Here is an 18656-nt window from a genome sequence, read left to right as displayed (position 1 = left end):
CCACGTGTCTAAAAGGATGCCAGCTCTCTCTTATGTACTGTTCCCTCTTATCTCTAATACACACTAGCCCTGGTTAATTCTTTATGGTTTGGGAATGAACTACTGAGGGGGAATAAAACCCTCAAAATGTTTAGAAAAGAACCCACTCCTCTTAAAAGCCTAATCTTTAGGTCAGATTATTTTAAATATGCATTTATCCCAGTCAGAAAAATAAAGATAAAAATTCATTTGCAAACCTCCAGTTCTTCTACTTATTAACTACAAGGCCTAACAAACTGAGTTGAATTCCCTGAACTTCAGTTTCCTCACCTATAAAGGTCAAGAGTAACAGCACCACTGTACTGCCTAATAGAATTGTTAAAAGGATCAACCAAGTGAGGTGGTTTATTAACAATTACACAAAGCAAATTATTAATAATTCCACCCTGGTCCTTCTTCTCAGGAATGTTGTTAGGATACGAGGTCTTTATGACTTAGAATTAATGACTAGTATTTAAGAAACTCTCCTAGGAACAAAGAGTCAAGAAACTCCAGGGTTTTATTACTAGAAGGGGCCTATGATTTCAACTAGTTCAAACTCCTCATGTTACAGATGAAGAAATTAAGGCAAAGAAAGCCAGAATGTCTTGTCCAAGGTCATGCAGTAAGTTGGTGGCAAAATTGTGGCGACAGCCCATGCTGCTCACAGATGATTTTGTCAGTCATGATAAGATTGGGGGTGGGTGGAAGAGAGCCTCAATTACATCAAATACATTAGAGAAAAATATATTAAATATAAAAGAACTGATAATTTCAAGATTATATTAACAATCAAGACATACTTGGGAAAGGAGAAAGATGGAGGCAAGCTAAGAGAATCACTGAATTTATAACATTTACTTAGAGCAATTAATGACTTTTATTGAAACTTTCTGCCCCCATCCTAAGAATAATCTTCATTATTTATTCATTTTACATTTATGGATATATTTGAATAGGTAATACATTTTTTGTGCTGTATTATACAAAGGATACCAAAGGGTATGCAATGAAAATATCCCTTTCCCCTTTCCCCAGTTTCCCCCAATTCCCCTCCATGGAAAGCAGTTTTCTGTTTATACTTCCTGATGTACCATATGCAGGTGAAAGCAAATGCATACACATACACTGAATTCTTCGATAGGAATGCTCAATTTACGTTTAAAAGATGCATCCATCCACAGAAGTCCAAGTGGTACAGCCCTGTGATGTTCCATGGGATCTGAGAAAGTGGACTCCAGTTTTTACTAGGACTTCTTTCTGGTTCTCAGAATGATCCAGCTCTCCTCTTCAAGTCATCTTTAGAGTATCAGTACTTTTAAGTTGAAGCACTTGAAGATCAAGGTGCTTATAGACCTAAGCTGATCCTCAGGAGGTGAAGCGATAGGGATTTCCAACTTTGGGAGGAAATGGCTACAGCTGATTCAAAAGAAAGAGACCCCTTATAAGTTTTTTTGTTTTTGTTCTGTTTTGTTTTGTTGTTTTAAATTTTATTGCGATAACATACATAGAACATAACATTTCCCATTTTAATCACTTTCAAGAATACAGTTCAGTGGTGCTAACGACATTCACAATGTTGTGATACCATCACCATCATCCACTGCCAAACCTTTTCCATCACCCAAACCAAAAACCGCCAGTACCCGTTAAGCCTTAACGCCCCATTCCCCACCCATGGTCCCAACCCTGGTACCCTGTAATCTGCTTTCTGTTTCTATCAGTCTGCATATTCTAGCTACTTCCTATAAGTGAGATCATATAATATTCGTCCTTTTGTATCTGGCTTATTTCAGTCAACATGAAGTCTTCAAGGTCCAATCTAACTTTTGAACACTCCTATTTTTTGGTCTATTACTTATACTCAACTTTAAGTGTTTCATAAAGATAATCGTTCCTTTTGGCCAATTTCAAAGAATTTTCAAACAAATTAACATATGTCAATATGTTTTGTTTTGTTTTGTTTTTTAACGTACCTCGTGGCTGGATGGAAAGAATTTCCTTTTTCTGCCCTCCCCCTCCCCTCCCCCCAAAAAAATCTTGTGTTTGGAATTAAAAAAAGAATTTCTATAAAGCTTTTCTAAAAAGAAGGACTCACTGCAGATATCAGTCCACTTATTGCATTTTACAATACTCCTTTGGCTGGAAAATCCATTCCTCATACAGAAAGATAAGGAAGGTCTGGAAAGAAGGGTCAATTCCATGAGTCCTAATGAGATCTGAGGCTTTTATCTTTGATTCGGGTCATTTTTCCTTGGGGCTTTTTTAAAAACACCGATCTCTTTGAAGCATCCTAAGCATTGTCAGACTTTATCGGTCCTAAATGTTGCTATCACAGGAAGCTAGGACAGAGCTAAATTATTTTTTTCTGCCACATGGAGGCATTGAACAACCATGTGATTTTCAAAATTTACCAAGACTTGATAAGAGTCAAATGCTTTTACAGGCAAGGGCAAAAAGGTTTGTTTAATGTCCACAAATGGATAGTGGTTAGTATAAAGCATTATTCTCCATTTATAATTTAGCATTACCTCTGCAGGGCCTATTCTCTAAACTAACCTTCTTCAACCTCCTATACGTCGATAACATAAAGACAGATAATATTGGAATATATTGGATTGTGGTTTGAGCAGTTTGGTTTATTAGTTGCTGAAATCTTTTCCTGAAAACTTTTTCAGCTTTCTGAAAATTTGAGGCATGAAATAGTTGGGAAAAAATTTCTTTTGTTCCATGCTCTTATCTATTGTGAAATATTTTTTTTTAAATATCAACTTCTCCCACAGTTCCATGCTATGGCAAATCTATAGTCAGGGATCCAATTTTGAACGTATAAAGTAAGTTCCTTTCCCAAAAATTTACCTTAATAATTGCAAACCCAAAAAGCAATCAAAAGCAAAGATACAAAGCTTGTCTTGCTAATTATATCTGATGAGTTCTGTCTTTGTGGCAAATGGTACTCATGCCTGAACCCCAAATCAATTTATCAACAAATATTTATTAATTGCTCTGTGTGTACTAAGCATAGCACTCGGTACTGTGGCAGATATAAAGAAGCCTAAGAGGTACTTTCTGGCCTCCACCAAGGGCCAGGGGAGAAAGGACTATAACTGAGCCTGGAAGAACACGTAGAGCTTGGGTGGATGGAAAGACATTCCTGGGTATGAAAATGACATTTAAAAAGATATGAGGGGGGGGAGATATGGGGAAACATCAGACAGATCCAAAATGATGAACATTTTGTTTGGGGGGAGGGAGGGGGAGAGAGAGGGAAAGAAAGAGAAAAAGAAAGAAAAAGAAAGAAAAAAGAAAGAAAGAAAGAAAAAAGAAAGAGAGAGAGACTGGGCTTTATTCTTGAAAAATGTCACTGGCATAAAAGACAAAGAAAAATTGAGATTTCAGTTTAAAGAGAACTCAAGAGGCATGAGAACTAAATGTAATATGTGATCCTGGACCAGATCCTATAATGAAAGGGAAGAAAATTATAAAGGACGTAATTGGACCAAATGAAAAAATTAGAATATAGAAGCTAGATTAGATAAAATTATTGCATCAATGTTAAATTTTCTGAATTTTGTGACTATACTGAGATTATCCCTCTTCTTAGGAAATACACGTGAAATGTTAAGAGGTAAAGGTGTATGATGTCTGCAACCTATTCTCACATAGTTCAGAAAAATAAATAACAATGTGTGTGGGGAGAAAGAGAGAGAATAATAAAACAAATGCAGCAAAGTGTTTAAAAAAATTTGATGAATCTGGGTAAAGGGTATATGGATGCTCTCTGTGTTATTCTTGCGACTTTCCTGTAACTTTGAACTGAAAAAAAAAAAAAAAGTTACCTCAAAGGGAATGAAATGGTGGTGGGGGTGGGAAGGAGATGGGGGAGAGAGTAATAATTTCTTAAATATTTCTGCAGTGTTTCATTTCTTAAAATGATGTGTGTTACTTTAGTAAATTTTAAAAATCCAACCACTAAATCTTTAAAGAACAAAAAAAAGATATGGAGGCCGAGAAACTCAGAAAGTGACTGGGGAGACCGTGCATAGTCTCATTTGGTTAAAGGACTAGGGAAAGTGAGTGGTTGGGTAGAAGGATGGAAAGTAGGTAGCAGGAGCTTGTGGAGGGGTCAACGGTGAGTTAAGCAGCCTGGATTTCATTACAGGATAAAAAGTGCAAGGGAGAGACATACAGGGCATTTTGGCCTAAGGGGTATTTTAAGAAGATTAGTTTGCTAGTGCTGATATAGAAGTCAGAAAGGACAGACAGGATGAAGGAAAGCAGGGAGAAAGATGCTGTAGGAGTCTAGGCTTAGGGCAGCAGCTCCTAATTCCTAATTCTCTGTGCTTATTTTAATTAATCACTATTTAATGCTGAAGATCTGGGAATTTAAATCCCTCAACAACAGAGAATTTGTCTGTTTAGAACAGTTTTAGAACAGTGATTGGCACTTAATAGGTACTCAATAAATAATTAATGAAGGCAGGGAATAAAAACTCCCCTTGCTTTTAGTAGTGCGATTTTCCCTTTTCCTATCTCCTCTGATGTTCCATCATTCACATATGCATGATTGCACCATCAAGCCGTTCACAAGGAACCTGCAGGGTATGTGTTCTTGTTCCCTGAAGAAGCATGTGTGACTCCTGGGTAAGGCCTGAAGTGACCCTCAGCCCCACAACATAGAAAGGAATTCCAGTCTTGACATCAGAGTTATAGAATTCCGAATTGGAAGAGCTCTAGAGATCATCAAATGTGCCCTGTTCCATTGACAGATGAAGAAGCAGAGGTCCAGAGATAGGAGATAATTTTTCTGAAGTCAGGCAACTAACTAGCTAGCAGCAGAACAAAGACCTTTCCCTTGGAAGAATTGAAGTTGATTATGAGGACTTGTGGAATCCATCTCTCTACATTTCAAACATGAAGTGGTGGGCAGGGACTACCTCCATAGGGGCAAACATGCCCTTGTTCTGCTGGGCACTGCTTTCCGTGAAGCTGGACTATGTCATAGACTTTGATATCCTCTCAGCAGTGGACACTGAGCTGGGCACAGATTCACTGCTCAAACACACACGTGCATGCGCGCACACATGCAAGCACACACACCTTGCTCCCTGAGTTACATTTGCAGACTTGAAAGCTATCCTAAATCTCACAGAGAAGCATGGTGAGAGGCAGGAACAGATATCTGCCTGATGACTGTGAGGGTAGAAGTGGAGATTCCCAGGTCCCTGTCTTCATCCTTGACTTTAGCCACCTTCAGAAGTCTTTTAGATGTTGGTAAAGTAGAAAGCAAGGAAATGGCAGGGGTTAATCACTTCAGCTTCCTGGCTGAGGTTACCTATATCACCACTGGGCTCCCCACAGGTTGAGAAGGGCTGAGAATGGGGGAGTGTCCTTGCTCCCTTTTCCACTGCCTCACTCTTCCACATTCCTCCGTCATGGGGAGGAGTGTAGTTTAGGGAGGTTAAGAACATGAATAGACCTGAGCTTCCATCCTCACACTGCATGACCTCGCGGAAGTCCTTAAACCTGCTGAATCTTTGTTCTGCCTCTGTAAAGCTAGGATAATAAAACTCACTTCATAAGGTTTTTCGAAGGTTAAATGGGAAATGTCTACAAAGTGCTTAGTCCACTGCCTGGCATGTCCTATGTCTCCAACAAATGGTAGTCATCATCAGTTGAGTCTAGCATATATTCTGACCTAACATTTTTCATGGCTCAATTCAACATCCTCAGACTTTCTTTAGTGGTTCCAGAATTAATAAAGTAGAATACTGCATGCAGCCAAATCTCACAACTGCGTGTTGTTTCCCATTGGCTGAAAGGACAGGGTCCCTGCCCTATTAGCTCCAACCCAATGCCAAGCTCGGGCTGGGAGCTGAGTAACTACCTATGGATTGATTGCTACAGTGGTGAGAGCCTCTGAAAAAGCATGAACAAACAGGTAAGCCATAAAACATCTGGGTTTGCCCAGAAATGTTTCTTTCCAAAATAGTGAGTCAGAATGGACCAAGTAGGTGACTTCCACTTAAATTGTTCAGAAAACTGTCAGGTGAAGGATTGTTTCAGAGGATTTGTGTCCATTACCCGGAATTAATTCTCTTAATCTTTGGGTGGAGAGTTAGTACAGCCTCTTGAATGTTTTAAATCAAAAGACTTAAGAGAAAACTGACTGTGTGCAGGTTGGGATTTTTAGGGAAGTTTAAAACACAAGGAACTTCCAGAAATTTGTCAATCACAAGATAAGTAAGTGTGAAAATGTTGGAGAAAAATTTTAGGCTTTTTAACACACTTATTATCACCTATAAGATTAGCACACTGGATTCCTGGAAGCAAAAAAATTATAATTATCAGTCATTTTTGCTTGAAAAAGTCATTTTCTGTAAAACCATTTGCTATTCCAGGTTCTTATGTACAATATGGGGGTAAGAAGGATTTAGAACTGGATAATAGGGAATAAATATTTGTCTTGTCTTGGAGTTCTAAGTTTTTACTCTATTGAGGAACATAGCTTTTCTTGAAAAGAGATTTTTTTTCCCCTATGATTATTAAAAAGTTAAGGTTTATATTCAGAGACCCTAAAATAGTAAGAAACCCAGTTATCCACAACCCTTGGTCACTCCTTGGCACCACTGTATCCTTCAGTGCCATAGGTGGGTGGATAAGAAGATCCTTCCTAAGGCTGAAATTTATGTTCCACTGTTTAGAATTTATTCAGTTCCAGTTGTGTCTTAGCTTAAAATAAACCCTTGGGGTGGTGGATTGGTCTAAGAGGTACATAGTTAAGATATTATTTTTGGAAACTGCTAGAGAGTGAAATGAAAATGTGATTTTCCTAGAACTTGGTTTGAAAGTAAAATAAAGATTTTATGAACTTAGAGGTGAATACATTTAGTCTCCTCAAACTCTCACTTGTAAATGAGTGGCTTAGAGCAGAGCCTAGAGTTGGGAACTCAAATTCTATAGACTTTTCTTAACTTTGTTCTGCTTCTGGATCGATATTTACCAAAATCATTAACCATTCTCTTAGTTAAAAAAAAAAGACAAACTGTGCTTAAAACTCCAGTGTGTTTATATTACAAACATATTATTTTTTATGTAATTTCATCATTTATTTATTGTACATCTAAATGCAGAACACCCAATCTTGATCATTTAATCTTTGATCCTTCACAGGAATGGCTAGAGAGGTTTTGCTTAGGAGTATAGGTTGTTCTTGTTTTTTTAAATATAGAATTTTGTGCCCTCTCCTTATGAATATGCATGACACTCCCAATTGCAAAAAATTGTGGAAGGCAGACCTGTGCTGAGTGTCGGCACATTGAAAGGACATTTGGACACGGTGCTATGCTAGGCCATGTCCAGAACAATTTAAACACACAGCTTCTGATTTCTAGAAAGGCACTTTTTAAAATTATTTTTGTTTTGTTTGTTTTATTATGAAATTTTCAAACATTCATAAAAGTAGATAGAATAGTACAAGGATTCCCATATACCCACCCCAACACCTAGATTGAAGAATTGATAATATTTTGTCATATTTGCTTTATATATATATGTTTGCTAAATCATATCAAAATAAATTCTAGAAATCAAGATAATTTACTTCTAAATTCCTCAGCAGGCTTCTCCTAAAAGCAATCACATACCATTATGATATCTGACAAAGGTAGCAATAGTTTCCTACTACTGTCTAAATATTCTGTCTATATATAATCCACTAATTTTCTTTTAGGTTCAAGTCAGTATTCCATTATAGACTATGCACTGTGTCTTTGTTACATCTCTTTGAATCTAGAACAATCCTTCAACTGCCCCTCCTGCCTCCTGTGGCACTGACTTGTTGAAAAGACCTGTCCAGTTTGTATTGCAGAATGTCTCATTCCAGATTTGCTTAATTGTGTTTCCTTATGGTACCGTTTAACATGACCTTTCTATCCTCTCCATGCCCTGTCAGTTTGAGGTTTCATAGAAAGGTGTGAATCAATTCCAGTTAAACATTTTTCGCCAATCAAATCATAGATGATGCTGTGTACTTTCCATTGTATCACATCAGGAGGTGCACAATGACTTGTTGTCCCTTAAAAGATGCCTCCTAAGAAGCAGAAACATGAACCATTCCTCACTTGTCTTAAAAAGCACCACCAGACCTGAAGCCAGAACTGAGTAGTGTCATTTAAACTCTCCAAACCTCAGTTTTCTTGTGAGAAACCATACTAATATTAGCCTCTCAAACTTTACAGCATTGTGTTAAGGACTGCTAGAGAAAATAATTATTATTATATCAGCAACAATAACTACCATCTCTTGCACTGTGCAAGAGCTTTCCATTCATTATTTCAGTTAATCCTCACTATAAACATGAAAGATGGGTACTATTATCATTGTCTCCAATGTATAAGTGGGGAAACTGAGGCAAAGGCCGTTAAGCAATTTGGCCCAGGTGAGAGAGGGGAGTGGGATGTAAATCCAACCAATCTGACAGAAGAGTCCACACAAGAAACCATCCTAAGTTCCATACAAAATGAAAGTATTGACACAGAAATACATTTGTTGGTTTAGGAAATTGAGATGATGGTTTTTAGTTTTTGTTTTCCTACTTTTCAGACTTTCTCTTATATTATTCTATTACTTATTAACCACAAAATGAATAGGTGCTTACAGGGTAAGACATGCAATATGGTCACAAAATAATAATCAGACACATTTAAGAAGTGCCTACTTTAATGATACTGACAACAGACTAAAAGGAATCACATCAACAATAAAAAAAACTTTGCCTAGAGGGAGAGAGACATATGAAGTGACACCATAAACACATATTCTATATTTACTTCTTCACAATTTTAGTCCTTTTGTCTTGTTTAATTTGACATATGGCTAACTTCATAAAAATGTTTAAATATTGCTTTCCAAATAGGTTCACTTGGTCCTAAAACAGTATCAACAGACCATGCGGTTTCTGGAAGATCTGTTCTGCTGTTTCTGTCAAAAATGCTTTCTTCCCCCCACCCCCAGGATTTTTATATCAAGAGAGTGAAGTTGGTCAATTATACCCAAACATGGTGACTATGTAATTTCTTTTTTAAAGGCTGTGGTCAAGGAGCAGAGCCATCAGTGAGACCTCTGTGTTAAACCTCTCAGATGAGCATCTGTCTTCTCCAAGGTATGAAATCACACTTGACAAATGGCATCTGAGCCCTACAACCCTCAGTCAGACCTATCACATTTTATGTTCATTCACAGTAAAGATAGCTGTAAACTATATGCATTCTTCAAAAGATCTTGGCTACTGAAGTCACCAGATTTTTTTCCCCTGCCTTTCCATTCTGCTACAGATATCAGAAATAAAAATGTTTAATTTTGTAACTATGATAATCCTAACCTGGAAATATTTATTTAACTTTATTTGAAGGCCAGTAAGAACATTGAAATAGATTTAACATATATATGTGTATATGTGTGTGTATGTGTGCGTGTGTATCAACCCAATGGGGGAAAAAAAACCCAAATCTCAGAAATCTGTAGAAAGGTAACTATGTCACAAAATTGAAAAATTATGATTATCTTTGATCATGCCTGGATTGTTATAAAAAGGAAAAAATAGCTTCATGAAAATTTTGCATAGCCAATTTCCACTCTAAAGCTTCTAAACATTATTCTTTGGGGAAGTTGTACAGCATTATCAATACCAGTTGGCATGTATTGATTGCTTACATGTCGTAAGCACTTTGCTTGCATTATTTAATTTGATCTTCACAACAGCCTTTAAGTTAGGTGCTTTTATTATCTCCAATGTATAGCTGATGAAACTGAGACTTAGAAAGATAAATTAACTTGAACAGTCACACAACTGTTAGATAGCAGAGCCAGAATTCAAGCCAGGACTGTCTGACTCCAAAGCCCAAACTCCCCAGCAGCCCATGGATGGACAATAAATAATGGACTCTAATTTTCAACAACTGAATTTCACACCCTAAGAATATGCAATTCAAAACTTTAGTGGAACACCTTGGGCTGAACTTACAGATGATTCAATATAAGAAGTTGAGTTGTAAAATGAAGTTTTATAAAGTGCATTTTACAACACCAGCAGCAGAAGAGGATTCTCACCACTCCGGGGGTTCCCTTTCCCCCCCCATCTCCTTCGTGAAGCCCCTCACAGCCACCCTGGGGGCTTTAGCTGCTCCAGCATCCCTTCCCTTTCCGCCTCCCCCTCAGTGCTCTGGAGGGCAGTATGTCTTCTTTCCCCTTCCCTCTGTTTTACTCAGCAGTCAATCAATAAATATTTGTTGAATGAATAAATGAATGAATGAGTGAATGAACAAACAGCTGTAAAACCAGCCACAGATGGAAAAGTACACAGAGGTGCATAAATAGTTGTTTGCCTAAAATAAACTTATCCTGACCAGAATATAAATTCCTCTAACCTTCATGTTAAGTTGGGGGAACATTTATTCTGTACTAGGTATTATATTATTTACTTCACTTTCATGCTTGATGACTTCAACAATATTCAAAACTTCACTTTCTGTGTGGTTGGGTCCAGTCACTTAATCTTTCTGATCCTTGTTTTCTCAGCTATAAAATGCTGTCATTAAGGCATACCTCACAGGTAGCCATAAGGATCAAATAAATTCACGGGTGGTGGTGCTCTGTAAACTACACAGCACCTTCTGATGCTGTCATCACTGCACATTTATTGGCCACCTGCTATTTGTAGCCTTTGTGCATTTGGTTGGGGGGCCTAAATGCATTGTTCAAGAAGGATGATGCTGTGGAGAGAATTCACAGGTCCCTGATGCCGCTCATTGGAACCAAACCAATGACAGCCGGAGAAGAAGGACTTTCATGAGGCCAGGTGGCTGTAGCTGGACCCATGAAGCAAGGAAGGTCAGTAGTTCCGCTGTACCTTGGGCAAAAAGACCCCAGTAGCCTTTGGAATCACCTTGCTCTTCCTTATCTCATTTTTAGCCGTGACCCCTTTTCAGTCAGAGCTCTGTCTAGACTGACAGCCCACAACCAGATTGTGTAATTAAACCATGCAATTGCCCTAATGAAGGAAAATGCTGAACTTGAGCATAGCACCCGCCTGGGTGGACATGTTCCAGAAGTCATCAGGAGGCAGAACCCCCCTTCCCCTCCCCATCTATCTGCCATTGGGGCAAAAAAGGGAAAAACAACACTTGGGGTGAATGTTCTCTGATCCAGACTCTATCCTAATTTGTTTTCTCTTCCTGATTGGGATTTACCTGAGCAAGTGAGACAATTAACTCCAGAAAGTCCTATTCCTCCAACAGTCGGATGTCAGAGAAATAACCCAGGGAGCCAGCTAGTTTGAGGATAAGCATTGCCTGTCTCAGGGGCTACTTGTCTCCTCTATTTCTCCCCTCCTCTCTCCTCCCCCTTTTCTCCTGTCACCACCCTCTTCTTCCATCTGTGCAAGAGGAAATCCTTTGAAGTATCTGTGAAACAAAAAACTTTCCTCTTTTCTTCCTCCAAGGTTCTTTGCGCTAGCTTTTAAAACCCAAATTTTCACAGAATATTGTTTCAGTGAGTTCAGGAACATAAATTTTAATTCTAAGCCCCCAAGCAAACATTTCCACCACAGATCCCTTGCTTTTTTTAAAAAAGAGCAAAGTAAATTTCTCCAGCAAAGAAAGCCCTACTATTTTCCTGGGCCTTCTTGCAAACAGAGGCCCTTCAGACAATATTTACATCTACATGTGGGTGAATTTGGACTGTGCTTGGGGCGGTTGGAATAAGAGAGGCATTGATGGATTCCAGTAAGGCTGGCACATATTGAAGGCTCAGTATGGTGCAAGACAGGAGCAAGCACTGGGTTTGTGAAAAATGTCTAACATTTACTGAGCACTCATGTGGATCAGACACTGTGCTAAATGCTCTACAGGTATCATCTTCCCATTTAATCTTCATAACCATTCCATGAGGTAGAAACTAATATCCCTGGTTTACAGATGAGGAAAGCAAGACATGGAGAGATAAGGGGCTAAGGCCTCACGGCTAATAAGTCTCAGAGATGAGATTCTAACACAGGTCGTAGAACTCCAGACCCTTGGTCTTCAACAGTGGGCTGTGCACCAGCAGCATTGCCTCACCACAAAGTTTGTCAGAAATGCAGAATCTCAGGCCCCACCAAAAGCCCTGCTGAGCCAGAATCTGCATTTTAACAATCCCCCAGTGGGATGAGCGTATGCACTCCAGCACTGTCCCAAATCTCTAAGTTTACTGCTGCCCTGGGTCTTTGTTCTTACTATGACACTATGAGTCCCTACTTTTTACCTTTCTGAGGCTCAGTTGCTCATCTATAAAATGAAGATAGCCTCAAGATTGTTATTGATTATTCAATGCACTAAAATGAGCAAGGGGCTTGGAACTGAGCAGCAGCTTTCTAAATGTCTCTGTAGGACTTTCTGAAAGTTTGAGTAAAGGGTACTGCATGAATCATAGCAATAATTAGAATTCGTTTTCAAAGAGCAGCATTCTATTGATAATAAAAGTAATACACACTGAGTGTGGGAAATTTTTAAAACAAAGAAGATTTTTAAAATATAAAAGCTCCCCTATTCCACCACCCTGAGATACTGTCAGAGACATTTAGTTGCAATTTCTTCCAGTGTTTTCTCTACATATGTGTGTGTATTTGTAAATTTATATATATATTTTTTACCAAATTGGGATCATTCTACGTGTATTTATTTGCATCCCGAAGTTTTCCCCTTCATATTTACATGATGAGCGTTTTTGAAACATTTTGAAACCATGAATATACAAGCTACTTTCCAGGGCTCAAACTCTGGATGAGAAAGTCCTTCCATCTAGTTTTAATTCCTACAGCTGCAATTTAAGGATTAAGATCAGAACTGTCCTGTGCATAAGTATTTTCCTGTGTTAGGAGGGATAACTTTAGCTGGCTGGGACTGACAGCAGGTCCAGGAGAACACTGGCATTCTTCAGATCTGCAGAGGCCCTGCATTTGTTCTGAGCCCCACAGCTCCTTTCTGCTGGCAGCCTTGACCTTAGGGACACAGAATAAAAGGTGCCATTCCAACTGTGTAAGCACTTGCAAACTAGGAATTGTCTAGGCTTTTTGTTTTGAGCCTTGGGGCTCAGAACTATGCCTGGGACATGGTAGGTATCCAATAACTTTTTGCTGAATGAATGGATCCATAAATGAGTGAGTGAACAAATGAATGCATGCATAGACATGGATAAGGTGGACAGCGACCTAATGATATAAATTATAAACATCTCACCCCATCCCACCGTTGGCACCAAACATCTCTCTCTGCCTCAAGTTCCACCATACGATTATTTCTTTCCATCAGTCTTCAGGAAGCCTATTTTCAAAAGCAAGCATCCCTGGGAGGAGTGCCTGTTTAGTTAATAGCCTTTGTAAAATGTTGATGCTGGGATTTTAGGAAACGGTTTTCCTATAGGTCAGCATAATAAAATAATATTCTAGTAAATCAGCTTCCTGAGCTGAGTTCTCTTTCTCTTCCAACATTTACCAAGCATTACAGGTGCTTTCCCCAGGAGCAAGGAGATTTTGCCCCTGAAAACTCAAGGAATAGAGAGCAAGAGAGGTCAATGGAATCGTTTCAAGGAAAACTCTATTGGGGTGATATTGTTCCCCCTGCAAGGATGGAATAATCTGGGGTGGGAATGAGTGTGACCCCCACAACTTGGTGACTTTTCTTCTGGAAGGGCTAGAGAAGAACAGAATGGGGCAAGACAGAGGGCACACCTGAACAGAAAGATGGCTCAGTCAACTTGGGTTTGCTCCAGGCCAAGTCTTTGTAAAAAAAAATCTACAAAGCAGCTCTTTAGTTGACAACCAAGAGGAAGGAAGAGAAGGGCACAAAACTTCTTACCACCTTCACAGCTACCCTCCTAGCCCAAACTGTCATCATCCTTCACCTGGATTCCTGCAGAGGTTTCCTAATTGGTCTCCCTGCTTCCACCCATGGCCTCCTGCAGTTCATTATCCACAAATCATAAATCAGGTCATGTCACTTCTCTGCTTAAAATGCTCTAGTGGCTTTCCAGCTCAGTCTGGGCAAGATCTAAATCTAAATCCACAAGATCCTATATGACCTGGTATTCCCCATTGCATTTCCAATTTCATCCTGTTTCTTTTCCCCTTGCTTACTCCACTCCAGCACCTACCTCAGGGCCTCTGCCCTTGCTGATCCCTCTGTCTGCCACCCACTCCCCTCCCTGCCATCGATTTGGTTGCTTCACTCCTGGCTTCCTTCCAGTCTCCATTCAAATGCCACTTCAGCAGACAGGCCTCCCCTGACCAGCCCATCTAAAATAGTAACACCCCCCGACACACACACATAGCTGCCACTCCCTAGCCCCCTAACCCTGCTTTATTTTTCTTTATTTTTCCCTTTCACCACATGGCAGTCTATGTATTAGTCTATTCATCTCCTCCCCAACTAGAATCAAAGCTCCATGAGAACAGGATGTTGGTTTAGCTTTATTCACTGTTGCTGAGTGCCTAGAAAGTTACCTGGATCCTAGTATTTTTTGAAAAAGTGAATATTGATTGAATCTTAAAGAAAAACTGTCATATAATTTATTTTGAATTTTTTTTTTTTTTTTTACAGCTCCATTACCATTCTTCTAATACAGCATCCCTCTCTATTATTTTTTATTACATGGCTTTTCATTTCAAAAGGAAATTCAAACTCGGAATGACTAGGTAGTTGTAAATAGATGCTGAAGTGTAATAAAACACTTAATGATTTTTTCATTTGCTCCACAAACAAGACTACGTAATAGCTGGGATCTGATTCTGCCTCACATGCCTGCGTTTCCTGGTTTATTTTAAAGAGACAAATATCATAAGTGTGTGCATGGGAGAATATCTTGCATTATCATTTCAGCTCTAGACACCAGGCCTTGGGAAAGGGTACGAGGATCTAAGAGTTAAATGCCAGAGTATAGAGTGTTCAGGGATTTGAGGGAGGACTTTTTAAAATTTGACTTTTAAAAAATAATTGGGAATCCATAATGTAATGTAAAACTCAACATAAGAGATACACTATGTTTTAGATTAGCTTCCATTTTTCTTTAAATTTGTCCAGCTTCAGTGACCATGTAACAACTTTGGCCTGGCAATTTTCTTTACATCTTTATATTTATATAACAGTTTAATGAATATCATTTTTCAACCTTCATGCCCAAGGAGCGATCTTGCTTCATAAGCTACACATGAGCTTATGCTTATGCCTCTGAAATAGCCTTTCCTCCACTCAGCCAAGCCCCGACTTTTATATTTCTCAAACTTTACTGTGCACAAGAATCACCTGGGGAATCTTCTTAAAAGTGCAAATTCCTGGCTCCCACCCTGATTCAGTACCTTTGGAGAGGGGCTGGAGAGATGCATTGTAAAGTCTATGATGAAATTCCCTCCTGAGATACACAGCTAGAATGTAAAGCACCTGCGGGCAAGAACCACACCCACCCTAACCCACCAGCCCTCTCAGTGAGGGCTCTGCCCAGGGAGATGGCTCCTTAAAGGTTTGTTGTCATTGAGACAGTTCTTTCTCCTGGAATGTTCTACCGGGACCCAATACAGGATTCTCCCCTTTCAGAAAGTACAGAGAAGGGTTTGGAGAGAAAGAAAGAGCCAAAGATATTGTACTTTAATAGAGATGTACTTAAAAGCATCTGACATGTCACAAGCTCTCCTTTTTTGATTATCAGCTTCAGAAGATATTCCTTTTAATCTTATGTAAGCAAGTGTTAGAATGATAGATTGCTAATGATACCTTCTTTTAAAATTTGAGAATGTCTTGTACTACACAATCAATTATAATGGCTCCTCTGGACCCATTATGGTTTCTTACTGCTCATGTCTGGTATTAGAACATGATTAGAAAGATGAGCACAACTCCCCTGTCAAAGAAGTCTAGTTGCTGATTTTATGGGATCTGGGGTATCTGGATATAGTCAATCCATGTACCCCAAGACTTGTTATTACTGGTGCGAATTATTCTGTTTATAGTGATGGGGGTGATGCAATGTTGTCTTGGACTTCTTGTGTGTGCATTAATCCTATCCTTCATTTTTGATTAAAAAATGTACAAATCATGAATACATGCCCATTATTTAAAAAAAAAACAGACACACAAACAAAGCAGAAGTATATGAGTCAAAAGAGAAAATCTACTTCAATCCCCTTCCCAATTCTTGTTCCATTCCCAAAGTTACTAGCTTGGTTACTAGCTTGATACATATCATTCCAGACCTTTTCCATGCATTTAAAAAAAGAAAAGAAAAAAGAAAAAAGTCCCAAAACTCAAATTCATTAGGGCCTGGAAGGGGTATCTATGTCACTATGCTCCCCAGAGCTATTGCCAAACCATTCCATCTCTTTCCTCTTTCAAAGACCTAAATGACTGTGGAAGGTCTTGACAGCTCACTCTATCCCCAGCATCTTTCCATGCAGTCAACAACCACCTACCTACTCATTTCACTTTATTCCTTGAGTATTTACTCTCCCAGCTCCCTGTCTTCCTCTTCATTTGCCTCCTGTCCTTGTTCTTGGTAATGTCAACATCCACATCAAGGATATCTTAGTCCTTCAGCCTGTCAGTGACTTGTTCCCACCCACCCACCCCCTCCCCAGTACTCACTCCCCTGCCTACAACTTTGATTTGGCAGGACCATTATTTGTACCATGTCCCAAATATCAATATTAAATATTCTACTCTGGGACCAACAACTCCTGTCCTCCCCAGCCCTCTCTCCTACCATGCTTCATTTCACTGTGTTGCTCCTTTCTCTTCCTTGAATATATCAAGCTCTTTCCCCCTTTCAAGCCTTTGCATTACTCCTGCCCTGCCTGGGAAGGTTGTTCAGCAACTCACTTGCTGGTTTATTCTCACTCTTTCAGAGAAGCCTTCCCAGGGTACCTAAAGTCATTTCCCTAATCACTCTCTCTCTCATCATCCAGTTTATTCTTTCCTGATGCTTATCATCACAATCTGTAATTGTATTATTATTTATTCACTTATTTTTTATTGTCTATCTCTCCTACTAGCTTCACTGCTGAATTCTCAACCTCTCCTGGGGTTCACCATTCACATAGTCGTTGGTCAATACATTTATTGAATGAGTGAAAAAATGGGATCATACCATATATAGTTTTTGTTTCTTGGTTTACTGTAGTTAAATGTAATTTAGAGAACTTTCAATATCAGAATGTATAGATCTACCACCTTTTAAAAAGATCACATTGTACATGCACATTGTATACATATATACTGCATGGATTCAATCATGCTTGTATTGTGGGACAATTGGGTTGTTTCCAATTTTTTGGTCCTTATTAAAAAAGACTGACACAATAAAACTTCCTTCTTCATGTATCTGTGCATACATGCTTATATTTCTGTAGACTAGATTACTTTAAGTGGAATTGCTAGACCAGAGGCTATGAGCATTTAAAATTTTAATAGGTTTTGCCAAATTGCCTTCCAAAAAGGACTTTACTATCCTATACTATCAACATTTGATAGTTGCTATTTAACCACATCTTCATCAATACTGTATTTTATCAGTCTTTCAAATTTACTGATTTGATGAGCAAAAATGTATCTCATTTAATATGCATTTCTCCGATTAATGAAACTGAGCATTTCTATTTATAGTCTTTTGTGTTTTCTTTTCTTTTTTGGGGGGAGTGGGGGGTGGGAATTGCCTATTCTTATCCTTTGCCTACTTTCTATTGGGATGCTTGTCTTTCATTTACATATTTGTAGAAACTCTATATATTTTATAATTCTTTAACATATATATAATTTGCAAATATTTTCTCCTGCTCTGCTATTGGTCTTCTAACTTTTGCTCTCTGAGGAAGCTTATGATACATACTTCAAAGCTTTACTTGTTTCTTTTATTTATTTGGATGACTTTCTATTGATTTTCCTCAAGTATCTATGTTGGGTTGTCTGTTTATATTTGTAGATGGTTGTCTAGACTGAACAGTCCTGGTAGCTGGAGGGACACTCCCTGTCCTCCTAGCAGCCTGTGCATGTTCTGGCGGTGCGAGCCCTGGCTCCAGGAACTGAGAGGGAAGGGAGGTGGTGCACATGCCCAGGTGTCCTTTCCTTTCCGATGTCTTCTGGATGTGTAGCTACCTGTTCCTCATGGCAGCAAAACTTACCTAGGAAACCACCCAGGGAGTAGTTGACCCAATACCTACTCAGGGAGTTTCCTGAGAAGAAACTTGCTTTCTGTAACCAGGTTCTCCCAGCTCTCCCCCTGGGGGTAAATTCCAGAGTTGGCCTCCGAGGAGCAGGGCCTGTTTTTGCCGCCCTTTTAACTGTCCAGTCGACCGCCTTCCTCAGTTTTTGCTACTTCTATTCTTGAAAGTCTTCCATGGTTCTGCTGGGAAACTTCACTTTGGGGGACAGAATTTCTCTGGGTTATATAAGGCTGAGTCCTTCAGCTTCATGAGGGTTTACTATTTCTCTCACCTCAAAATTCCTCACTGTAATGTCTCTTGGTCAGTTCCATCCAGCTCCCAACACTACCACGGGTTTATATGATTTATACATTTCTTCTGCCACTTCAGTGAGGTTTAGGTAGCAAAGAGATATAAT

At 39.1% G+C, this 18656-nt stretch overlaps 1 long non-coding RNA gene across 3 annotated transcripts in view; it reads right to left on the bottom strand.

The window, feature by feature from the left end:
* Positions 1-1066: 1066 nt before the first annotated feature.
* The window catches only part of LOC119527833, a 57788-nt gene continuing 40198 nt past the window's right edge, over positions 1067-18656 (bottom strand). For all 3 annotated transcript variants that reach the window (XR_005215479.1, XR_005215480.1, XR_005215481.1), the window contains one exon: positions 1067-1437. This is a non-coding gene — a long non-coding RNA (uncharacterized LOC119527833). The remainder of the gene's footprint in view (positions 1438-18656) is intronic.

The sequence above is a fragment of the Choloepus didactylus genome, chromosome 1, assembly GCF_015220235.1.
Source record: "Choloepus didactylus isolate mChoDid1 chromosome 1, mChoDid1.pri, whole genome shotgun sequence".
NCBI classification, from domain to species: domain Eukaryota; kingdom Metazoa; phylum Chordata; class Mammalia; order Pilosa; family Megalonychidae; genus Choloepus; species Choloepus didactylus.
This window is presented reverse-complemented; position numbering and strand designations above follow the sequence as displayed.